We start from the raw sequence: 11128 nt of genomic DNA on the forward strand, positions 1-11128 counted from the left end.
ATACAACCTACACGCTCAATATTTCTTTTTTGTTTTCGTTCAAGCTGCAGCCTGTTTTTCATTTTCCTTATTTTTCCTTCTCATGATCCAGACTACACCTGTATTTAGTCATTCTGTGCGTCTTTTTAATTTCTTGTGGTGAAACAATAACCCATTTAGTTTAATGATGATGTGTTTGGCTTAGCTCAGACTTTTCCCGAGCTGGAGGTATCCTATACAGACTACGCTATACTTTTACATAATTAGTAACGCTGCCCGATTTTTTTGTTTTAATTTGATAGAGTTTTTGAGCTGGAAAGATTGCATTTAGACTCCATTCATATCTTCTTTATGATGACGTATTTTGTACTTCTTACTGAAAAATGACTATTTGCCTGAAGACAGTTTTTGAGACACAAATATCAGACAGAAATGTCATGTTTCCTTTCAGTACTGAATCCCCCGTAAGTGAAGCAAAACTCGTCCACAGGTGGGCAACAAGGCATCAAGGAAAACATTTTCTGTTTCGAGAGGTTGGATATAAATTTCATTAGACGCTTAATTTTTAGAAATTTCCTCTAAATTAAAAAAAAAAAAAAAAAAAAAAACTAACTATACTCGGTTTCAAGGAGTCTGACGCACTGATTTTGCCAGCCGAGGACAGGTGGATTTGGTAACACTGCGCGATGCACTCGGGCTGTGATTGGTGGATTTCCGTTGTGTTTGAACGTGCATCAAATTGACTTTGTATTCCAACCAAGGCCCTATTGATCTGTAAGATACCGGAATAATACAGATTGAATTATAAGCCATACCACGTTGAGTACACCGCTTCCCGTCCGATCAGCGAAGTTAAGCAACGTTGGGTCTGGTTAGTACTTGGATGGGTGACCGCCTGGGAACACCAGATGCTGTTGGCATAACGTTCTCCCTAGGTGTCAAGTGGGGTTGGTGGAGGATTAGTGCCCCTCCCTGTAAAATAAATAACTCTAAGCCCTTGGCCACCCCGTTTGGGATACATTGCGTCTGGGAATGAATGAAAAAAAAAAAAATGAAAATTTTTAATGATAAAAATATGCCTTTTAAATTACTAGAGATAAACCTGAACGACAATGATAACAAAAACTAAGTAAAGTCGCTACTGGATGCATACGGACAACAGTCGCGATTGTGGCGGGAATTCAGACGTTCATAGCAAGATGGTTCCGAGGTCCTGTGAAGGCTCGAATGTTTTTCCCACCATTGCTACACAGTGTCACAGTCTACAGTCAACACCATGCCCTTCATTACCTCATCTGCTAATACAGTATACAACCTTACCCTAGATACGCTTAGCTTAGCTTCTGATAATTATGATCTGTGTGAGCACACACACACACACACACACACTGAGGTCAGTACATGCTGTTCTCAATGTATATATAGTGTACATACACATTTTCATTACCTTCATAGGTAACAGTAGCTTTAACAATCTGCATTTGTTTGTATTCCCAGATTCAGTACAATTATTTCTTACATGAATAAGTTTGGTGTTTGATTTTCCCTAACATATTCGTATCATAAGAGACAGACATACAGACAGACAGACGGACACCCTATCCCTGGTCACCATGCACCCTCTCCTCAAGCATGTTTCTCTGTCCCCTCAATAGAGAGCCGGGAAAGTAATGAATTACATCACTGTAGAATTAACCGAATTTTTGTTAATGGTGGAAGAAAGGAAAGTAAGATAAAAGCAACCCCATGAGAAAATAATAGTTGAACTATGTTGCTATAATAAAACTGCGTGCAGTGTGAACGAAATCAAACGTAATGAAATTAATTTAAACAAATAAATCAGTCGCTGACTGTTGTCCGTGTGCATCCAGTAGCGACTTTACTTAGTTTTTGTTATCATTGTCGTTCAGGATTATCTCTAGTAATTTGAAAGGCACTTATTTATCATTAAATATAGCATTGTTTTAATTTGTATCTGTATTTTCCGGTATCTAACAAATTAATGAGGGCCTTGGTTGGAATACAAAGTTAATTTGGTGCACGTTCAAACACAACGGAAATTGACCAATCACCGCCCGAGTGCATCGAGCAGTGTTACCAAATCCACCTGTCCTCGGCTGGCAAAATCAGTGCGTCAGACTCCGTGAAACCGACTGTAGAGGGGCACTCAAAGAACGCATACCTCTGCCAATGCCGGATCCGGGTTCGGTTCCTGATCGGCCCCCAAATTAAAAGCATTCTTTCTTGGCCCATGATCCACCCTTCCACAAATTTTCATTGAATTTCATTGAAAACTTTCGGAGATACTGTGCGGTAGGATCCGGATCCGGATCCCGCCCCCAAATTTAATCAATTGTTTTTTGGCTCATGGCCCACCCTTCCACAAAGTTTCAATGAAATTCATTGAGAACTTTTGGAGATATGGTGTGAACAAACAAACAAAAAATTCTGGATCACAACCAAAATCTAACTGATTGTTCATTCGGCCAAACCCTATCCCTTGAAAAAATTTTCAGCAAAGTCCATCCATAACTTTCTGAGTAATCCTGCTAACAGACAGACGGACGGACAAACAGACAATCCAACCAACGTTGGCAAAGACATATACCTCTTGGAGGAGGTAGACGTACACGGGCTGAAGAATATAATATATTGCTACCGGTATGTTTTTCTCTGTTGCATCGCCATCACAGCCTTTGGAAATAGATTTATTCTTGAACTGATACTTTTCTTCTCGAATTTGTCGCGGCTTAGTAATTCTCCTATTATTCTCTCGGCTTCAAGTTTCTCTCTCTCTCTCTCTCTCTCTCTCTCTCTTATATATATATATATATATATATATATATATATATATATATATATATATATATATATATATATATATATAGATATATATATCTTAGCCCTGCTATATCCACCCAGTGCTGCCTTCAGGATAATCCAGTAATCCCATCAACACGGGTCCACTGACACTCCTGACTTGAGTTTCAGTTCACGCGAAATTGAATAGAATCTTTGAACCGGATCCCAGCTGAATGCGAAGTTTAAAATTAACATTCGTGTATAATAAAGCAGTCTCAGAATCGCGTTGGCAGCGACACAGACTTAAAAACGTGAATACTTTATTTTTATGCTAGTAAAGTGCGCTTTGTGAGCACGTGTAGACAGAGCGAGCACCATATTATCACAATTTCCCTCTTATAAAATATTTCTTCATGATGGTAGCTGAACAACGAAAAATGTACTGGAACTAATGACATTCTCTCACCTACCCCCCACATACACACTCCCTTGGAAAACTCGATATTCCAACTGGTTCCTAAGCATTCATGGGTGGGTTTTTAGTCGATAAACTTAAATAAATGAATGTATCACATGCAGAGTTTCAACTGTACTTCACATAGTAGTAAAGTTATCAGCTTCTGCTTAGCATGAAGGTGGGGTCGGGCTCAGCCGATCTGCTTCTCTCGCTTGCTGGTACAGTAATTACCATCACCCACTGTATATGTCAGCCACGTTTTGAGTTTTGAGCCACGGATGTTTCTATAATACAATAACTGTCTTTGAAAATATAGAGGTTTAATCCCTTGCCTCCGGTGACGTCTTGCTATGATACCATAGATTTTTGTTACATTCAGAGGATTTCAGTAGACTTAGGGGAGACCTCGTACAGTGTATTGTAACCCTTCCAGTTCACAAATTCTTTTCCATATGTATCTGGAGAATTTATCTGGCGGTGTTGGCGATAAAGAAAAAAAAAGTTGCGTACTAGGGAATAACAACAGGATAGCAAAAAAAAAAAAAAAAAAAAAAGAAAAAAAAAAAAAAAAAAAACAGACGCAAACAGGACAAAAAGAAAGAAAGAAAGAAAAAAAAAGCAAGTGGAAAGTCAATGATGAAGGGAAATGAAAGTAGGTGTTGGAAAAAGGATGCAGGCATGCACAGAGTCCGACTTGTGCGAAACCATGCAAGCACAGGAAAAGACGGGCAGACAGGGAGCCAGGTAGGAAGGATGGCAGGCACCTGGAAAAGTTGGCAGGCAGGCAGACAGACAGACAGGAAGGTGAGCCATCAAGACAACAGAAAAGGCGGCAAGAAAGCAGACAATCAGGCAGGCAGGCAGGCCAGCAAGAAATAGACAAAGGTAAGAAAATAGAAGGCAGGTAAGTATACGGGCAAGAAAGTAAACAGGCAGGCACGAAAGCAGACAGGCAAATTAAAAGGTATACGGGAAGACAAGATAGTAGACAGGATGACATGAAAGTATACAGGCAGGCAGGCAAACCAGCAGATGGGAAAATGATAAAGTAGGATGACGGAAGAACTGTATGCAGATAAATGGAGATTTAAAAAAAAAATGAGAATTAGGTATGCGGCCAGGCAGGCAGGAGGAAAGATAAGCAACTGGCCATTTAAAAAAGGGGGAAATCAGCACATAAAAACGGGAAAAAAACAACAACATTAAGAGGATACAAAGAGCTAGTCTCAGGCGTGCTACTGCTTCCACATTCCTAAACTTTATCAGTTGTGTGGAAAAATACCGTACTTGTTCATACTTTTGCCTTCACTCATGCAACCATAAAACACTTTACAGCCATACTAGAGCAAATGTTATGGTGAAAATATACGAAAAACAAAGCAATTATAATACAGTAGACTGAAATGGACATTTTATTTATTGCCAATTTGATAACCTTCTCAGGCTCCTTGCATTACAGAAAATCGTTTGACGTTGGCTGGACCTGAGTATTATAGCTAATCCCACCGTGAGAGGGTTAACTGTGGCCATAGGGACGTCCTCAGGCTCCCAGGACTCACTCAACTGAACAGTGAGTTTGTCATTAGCTCGAGTACAATATTAGACGACGTGACCACGAGTGTTAAGATCCTTGACTACTACTGAACCTGAGTCGTGCAGGGCGAAGATGGAGAGATGTTTCAGATTGGGTACCGTTAAGAACAAAAAAACTGACAGAAAATGCAAGAAAGTGATAGGTAAATGAGAGAGGGAGGGAGATAAGAAAGAGAAAGAGAGAGAGAGAGAGAGAGAGAGAGAGAGAGAGAGAGAGAGAGAGAGAGAGAGAGAGAGAGATGATAAAGTCACCGGGAAACACAGTGGAAGAAATATGGCCTGAGGGACACCAGGTAAAGCAACACGAAGAAACTGGCAATGAAAGACTTGGTTAGGAATTTTGCCGACCAGCGGGATAACTGTGAAGAGACAAAACACTGGCGGAAAATACATCATAAACCACACCACTAAGTGATAAAACTGTCCTGAATATTAACAAGTGGTTTAGTGAGTAATTACTGCGCTCCAATCGGATTGAGCCGGTGAAGGTTTATATCCAAGGGTTGGTTGGGGTTGATTGCTCATGTAATGCCATTCAGGGATGAGTGAGGCTGGTCACTCTCATCTTAAATGTCGGGACCAACTGCTTAGCCCCGGGCTCCTACGCTCCGCATGGGGCAATGTAGGATTGGATGATGGATGGATGGATGGATGGTAGCAATATAACCAAAATAGATGCCAGGTGGTCTAGTGGGCCAAGACGGTCCAACTGGACCGTGGTTCATATCAAGAGGCTGGTTGGGAGTTACTGTTTACATAATGCCACTCTGGGACGAACGAGTGGCCATTCTTGTCTGTAATATCTGGACTTAGTAGCCTAGCCCTGTGCCCCTACGCTCCTGGTGCGACAGCAAAAATAGAAAAGGAAACAAATGAAGGCAAGAACCTATTGACAATGCAAATGATTCATTAAAATGAACTCCAAGGGAAAAAAGGTCATTCAACAAACTCGCAATAATGAAGACAAAATATGAAGAAGTACGAAGAATAATGGCAAGGAAGTAATGAAGAAATTATGACAAAGAAAAGAAATACTAAAGTAACCAAGTATAATTTCAATTAAAAACATTTCTAGGAAACCCATAATTCAAGGACACAGGAATAAACCTAGTCAACGGAAGAAAAAGAAGGTAAACTCACGGCAAAATAATTGACATGATACATATATACTGTGAACCAAACAGACAGAACTGATGACAAAGAAGAAAAAAAAAACCCTCCCTCCCTTGCAAATTGTATTATTTACTTTACCTTTCAGTTTCTCTCTCTCTCTCTCTCTCTCTCTCTCTCTCTCTCTCTCTCTCTCCCCCTCTCTCTCTCTCTCTCTCTCTCTCGTAACTACAATACTCCACCCTCCCCGACACACACAGGTGATGCCATAAGGTAGGCCAGTCAGACCTAAGGATACAACACAGGGAAGGGCGTGACTGCTGTGCTGGCTGTTTCTGTCCCTTTGTCCTCTTACTCCTCCCGGCTCAGGTGTCACAGCCTGGCATTTGTGTACCACTGTTCCTGCACTGTAATTATGCCACTGAGATTCTCCATTATCTTCTTTACCCTCAGTACATATTTTGTATTTCGTTATCGCTATCTGGAGACGATTCTGTTCAGCTTAGGAGAGACTTGCCGAACTGGATATATTAATTATTATCATGTTTTACGTCATGTTCTCCCGTCTTTAAAAGTATAACGCGTTGTCCCAATTGTAGGGGAATGTTAAGAATGCGTGTAACCGTCTGCATCTGGATGCCCTTCTTGATATTAATCAACGGCACTCAGGTGGGAACCAATGCTTGACATTTTTGATCAACAGTGTGCGCTCTAACCCACTTTTTTTTTTTTTTAATGCAAGGAGCCCGCAAACCATTCCTTCCAAGAGAGAAAAAAAAAAAACAATAGAAAAAAAGAGCTAATTTCAAGATCCGTTCATTCCGTAATGCCTGGACACACTGCGTTTGAAAGACTGGAGATCATAGGAAGTAGGAAATACAGAGGGAGACAGTTCCAGAGTGACCTGTTGCATAAATGAAGGACTGTGAGTAACGGTTAACTCTTTTATTAGAAAGTTGGACAGAAAAGGGATGAGACTTTGTTGCTAGATGGGTGCTACGCGCCCGTCATAAAGGTGTAGGGATGCAAGTAGACAGTTCAGAGAAGCAGTGACCATTGAAGTAGCGATAGAAAAGAGATAAAGATGCAACAGTGCGGCGAAGAGACAGAGGTTGAGGGAAGCCAGTAAGAGGAAGAGAGTTAATGAGACGAAAAGCCTTTGACTCCACCCTATTTAGAAGAACTGTATGTGGAGAGCCTCCCGACACATGAGAGTTGAACTCTACACAGGGGCGAAGAAAACCCGTGTATAAAGTCAACATCTGTGCAGGGGTAAAGAAGGTATGGGGTCGGCTTAGCACACTTAATCTCTTGGAAGCAGATTTTACAAATGATGTAATATGATCTTTCTTAGATAAGTCCCGAGAGAATGAAACCCCATAGTATGTTTAAGGATGATGCAGGGTTAAGCTGAATATTATTAAACATTAGTGGGTACACCTGTGGAAGACTTAGTCTTGTTGATAGGTGTAAGAACTGAGTCTTTGATGCATTAAAAACAACAAGATTATTTTTACCCTAGTCAGAGATATGAGCCAAGTCAGGCATTACCTGTGTCATAGCTTCATCCCTCGTTTGTTGAAGTAACTGTTGCGATGGACGTTGCTAAAACCAGATGGATAGGTGAAAGATGGAATCATCAGTGTATGAGTGGATAGGGTTAGATGTACAACTTAGAAGGTCATTGATGAATAACAGGATGAGAGTTGATGATAGGACAGAGGCCTGAGAAATACCACTGTTGATAGATCTGGAAGAAGAACGGTGGCCGTCTACAACAGCAGCTGTAGAACGACCAGAAAGGAAGCTATAGATGAAGGCACAGATAGAAAGATACAAACTGTAAGAAGGCAGTTTGGAAATTAAAGATTTATGCCAGACTCGATCGAAAGCCTTTGAGATGTCAAGTGCAATGGCAAAACTTTCGCCAAAGTCCCGAAAGGAGGATGACCAGGAGTCTGAAAGATAGGTGAGAAGATCGCCGGTGGAGCATCCCTGGCGGAACCCATACTGACGATCAGAAAGGTTATGATAGGAAAGATGCTTTAAAATTTTTCTGTTAAGAATAGACTCGAAAACTTTTGAGACACAGGATGTTAAAGCAACTGGGAGGTAGTTAGCAGGAGTAGACTGTAGCACCAGTCAAGCAGGGCAGTACTCCCAAGGTGGAAGGAAGGCTGATGACAGGTCTCAATGGTCTTTCCTTAGTTGCTAAAAATCCTGTCAACTTAGTAAAAATAATCTAAAATCAGATCACTTGGGTTCAAGATGCTCTACTTTTGTGACTATTTTGAGCTGCAAGTCTGTTCCCGTGTACAGTAGTGTTTCTGACCTGTCCTTTCTTACTGTCATTAGTCCCTTTCCTACCCTATGACCTCGACCACTATTCTCTGCATTAAACTCAGTTCTTGTCTTTTGTTTCGCCTTTGTCTTCTCTGCAGTCTCAGGTGCTTTGAATATGATATCTGTTTCATCCTTTATTTTTCTGGCTTAACTTCCAACTCTGGTCACATTAACACTGCACTGCGTTATTTTCGTACCTTTTCTTCTCGTCTTTCTTTGACCTATATGTCTATTTCTTTTATATTTTGTACAGTTCCTTATTTTTTTCTCGAATCTCAAAATGCTACTTCTACTATGTTGTGCTTGTTTCTTGCCTTTCATTTGTCCCTCAGCTCTTCCTTCTTGTACCTGAGCTGGTGGTTTTGCCTCTTATATTTTTCTTCATCTCTGTTTCTTTGCTTATTTCTCTGGCCCATCTTTTTACGACCATTAATGGACTCCAAGCGGCTCTTTGTTCTGCGTTGACTTTTAAGCTTTCCATTGCTTTCCTCCTTTCCGTGCGTGTGCTTGTCCGTGTGCGTGTGCTTGTCCGTGGTGTGTGTGTGTGTGTGTGTGTGTGTGTGTGTGTGTATTTATTGCTGTATTACAGCTGTTTTTTCCTACTTTCTTTACTGTGTTCATTCCTTGGTATCTCTTAATTTTTCTCTCTTCCTTGTCTTTTTCGTTTTTAGATCGTCACTATTTTTGCTGCATAGTTTTACTTTTTCTCCGCCCTATTCTCTTCTCCTTTAGTCGACTTCTCTGTTGTGTTTCATTTTACCTTCCATTTCTCCTTCCCTTTCCCATTTTCGTATTCCCTCCCAGACTACCCCTCCCCTTCCCTCCTTTTGCCCCCGGCCCTCCATTCCATGCCAGGCCACTAGACCAGTTATACTTTACAATAATGGCTCCTCTTAATCAACACACACACCACAGCACAGGGTATCCATTCGTACACCTGCTTAAGATTAAGTTTGGCCTTTGAATGCTTCTTTATTCCTTATCTTCACTCACACAGCTTTCAAACACTTCCCCACCACATTGGAGCTAATATTAGGGTAAAATAATATGACTAAACAATATTTTCAATGCTACACAGGCTTGATTACCATAAAAGTTGGTTAAGGTCCTTTATAAATGCTTCTACAGTTTCACTCTGGTACTCCTATGACCTCCCCCCCCCCTCTCCCTTCAGGTCCCCTCACAACTAATTTGATAATTCGTAATTCTATTTTTTTATATATATGTTTGCTCGTGGCCATCATTAAATAAAAACTGATTTATCCGGACCTAGCCGGACTCTGGGTTATGCTATATATATAAATATTTTTTTGTGTGTGTGGTATTATTATAACCTAAGTACCTGAAAATGTAACTAAGCCATTTTTTTAACACCTGTCAGGATAGGAAATGATTTAATTGCATTCTACTTTACGTAACTCAATTATCTGAGTTATCAGATTTTTTTTTTCTACTTTGTGTTAAAATAATTAAGCTTGAAACTGGGGGGTTAGTCTTTCATTTCCCCGTATCATTTTAATCATATGACGAATGAGGATGTAAAGGAGCGTTGTGGTGTGAATGTGGATGTGATAGGAAGCGTTATGAGGAACACACTGAGGTGGTTTGGCCATGTGGAGAGGATGGAGGGTGAAAGACTGACGAAGAGAGTGTATGGGAGTGAGGTGGAGGGGGGAAGAGGGAGGGGGAGGCCGAGGATGAGATGGAGGGATGGGGTGGAGAGGTATATGAGAAAGGGGGGTGTGAGCTGGGAGCAGGGCAGTGAAATGGCGGGGGACAGGGAGACTTGGAGGCGATTTGTCTGTGGCCACCCCAAACGGGATTGAGGCGTCTGGCAATAGATAGATAGATAGATTCTACAATGGAAGAATTTGTGCACAGACATTGAAATTGTATTTACTGTGAAGACAGTGTGAATATATGTGCTTACAGTACCTTCCATCTGAACGATTCACGGCACTATGAAGTCAAGACTGAAATATTTAGGATGGGCTCATGCACGGTATGCATCAAAAATGAATTTATAATAGTAAGGAAATTAATAACTCCAATATCCCTCATCATCATTACTACCACCATCTTTTACAAGCAGCACCAACCTGACAGGCATATCTGTACAGCAAAAACAAGTCATTATTTGACATGGAAGAATTATATCCACAAACTGATATATGATTCTCCATCCATATTATCATACATCCTGAAGTATGGCAGATATCCAGTACAAGTTAACTACTTCGCCATGATGTACTGTGTATTCCATTCTTGCTAACTCCAGTGATGATGGGCTTAACCAAGACTATATTAAACCATTCCAGTGTGAAGTCTCTTCGATTCTTAATGTAATCGTCTTGAAAGTACCAAGCCTAAAATAAAATAAAATAGGTGTCATAATGGTAGGGTAAAAAAAAAAAATGTATGACAAATGTTCCCAAAGTCTGATCAATAGTTTGCCCAGTTTAGGAAGCACTTTTCATGTTCAAGGGAACAGTTAAGGTTTTATGTAATCCGTTATGTTTGAAGTCTGTCCCAAGCACAGTTATTCCGTTTGGCAGTAACGACAAAATAAATAATAAAAGGCGTCACTGTACTGCAGATGGAAACAGTGAGCAGCCGAGTTCCAATGGGTTCGTTTTGTCACCCAGCCAGCGACACGACACAACCATTACCATTACCGTAATACAAATTGTCACCGTGTGTGTTTGTGCCAAGGACTGCTTTACGCTGACAAACACTAAGTCTAACATTAAGCACTTACGAGAAGAATTAGGGATGGATTCCATGCTAACTGGCTTGATCATACGTCACCGTCACAAGTGAGGGTTGGGGACGCCTCGGGAGGCA

General features: G+C 40.8%; 1 non-coding gene across 1 annotated transcript; it reads left to right on the forward strand.

The window, feature by feature from the left end:
- Positions 1–780: 780 nt before the first annotated feature.
- Positions 781–899, forward strand: LOC145418487 (5S ribosomal RNA). The gene has a single exon (XR_013900704.1). It is a non-coding gene; the product is annotated as a 5S ribosomal RNA (ribosomal RNA).
- The last annotated feature ends 10229 nt before the right edge of the window (positions 900–11128 follow it).

Source organism: Coenobita brevimanus, chromosome 114, assembly GCF_032717465.1.
Source record: "Coenobita brevimanus isolate Jiangsu-jjx chromosome 114, ASM3271746v2, whole genome shotgun sequence".
In the NCBI taxonomy this organism is placed as follows: Eukaryota; Metazoa; Arthropoda; class Malacostraca; order Decapoda; family Coenobitidae; genus Coenobita; species Coenobita brevimanus.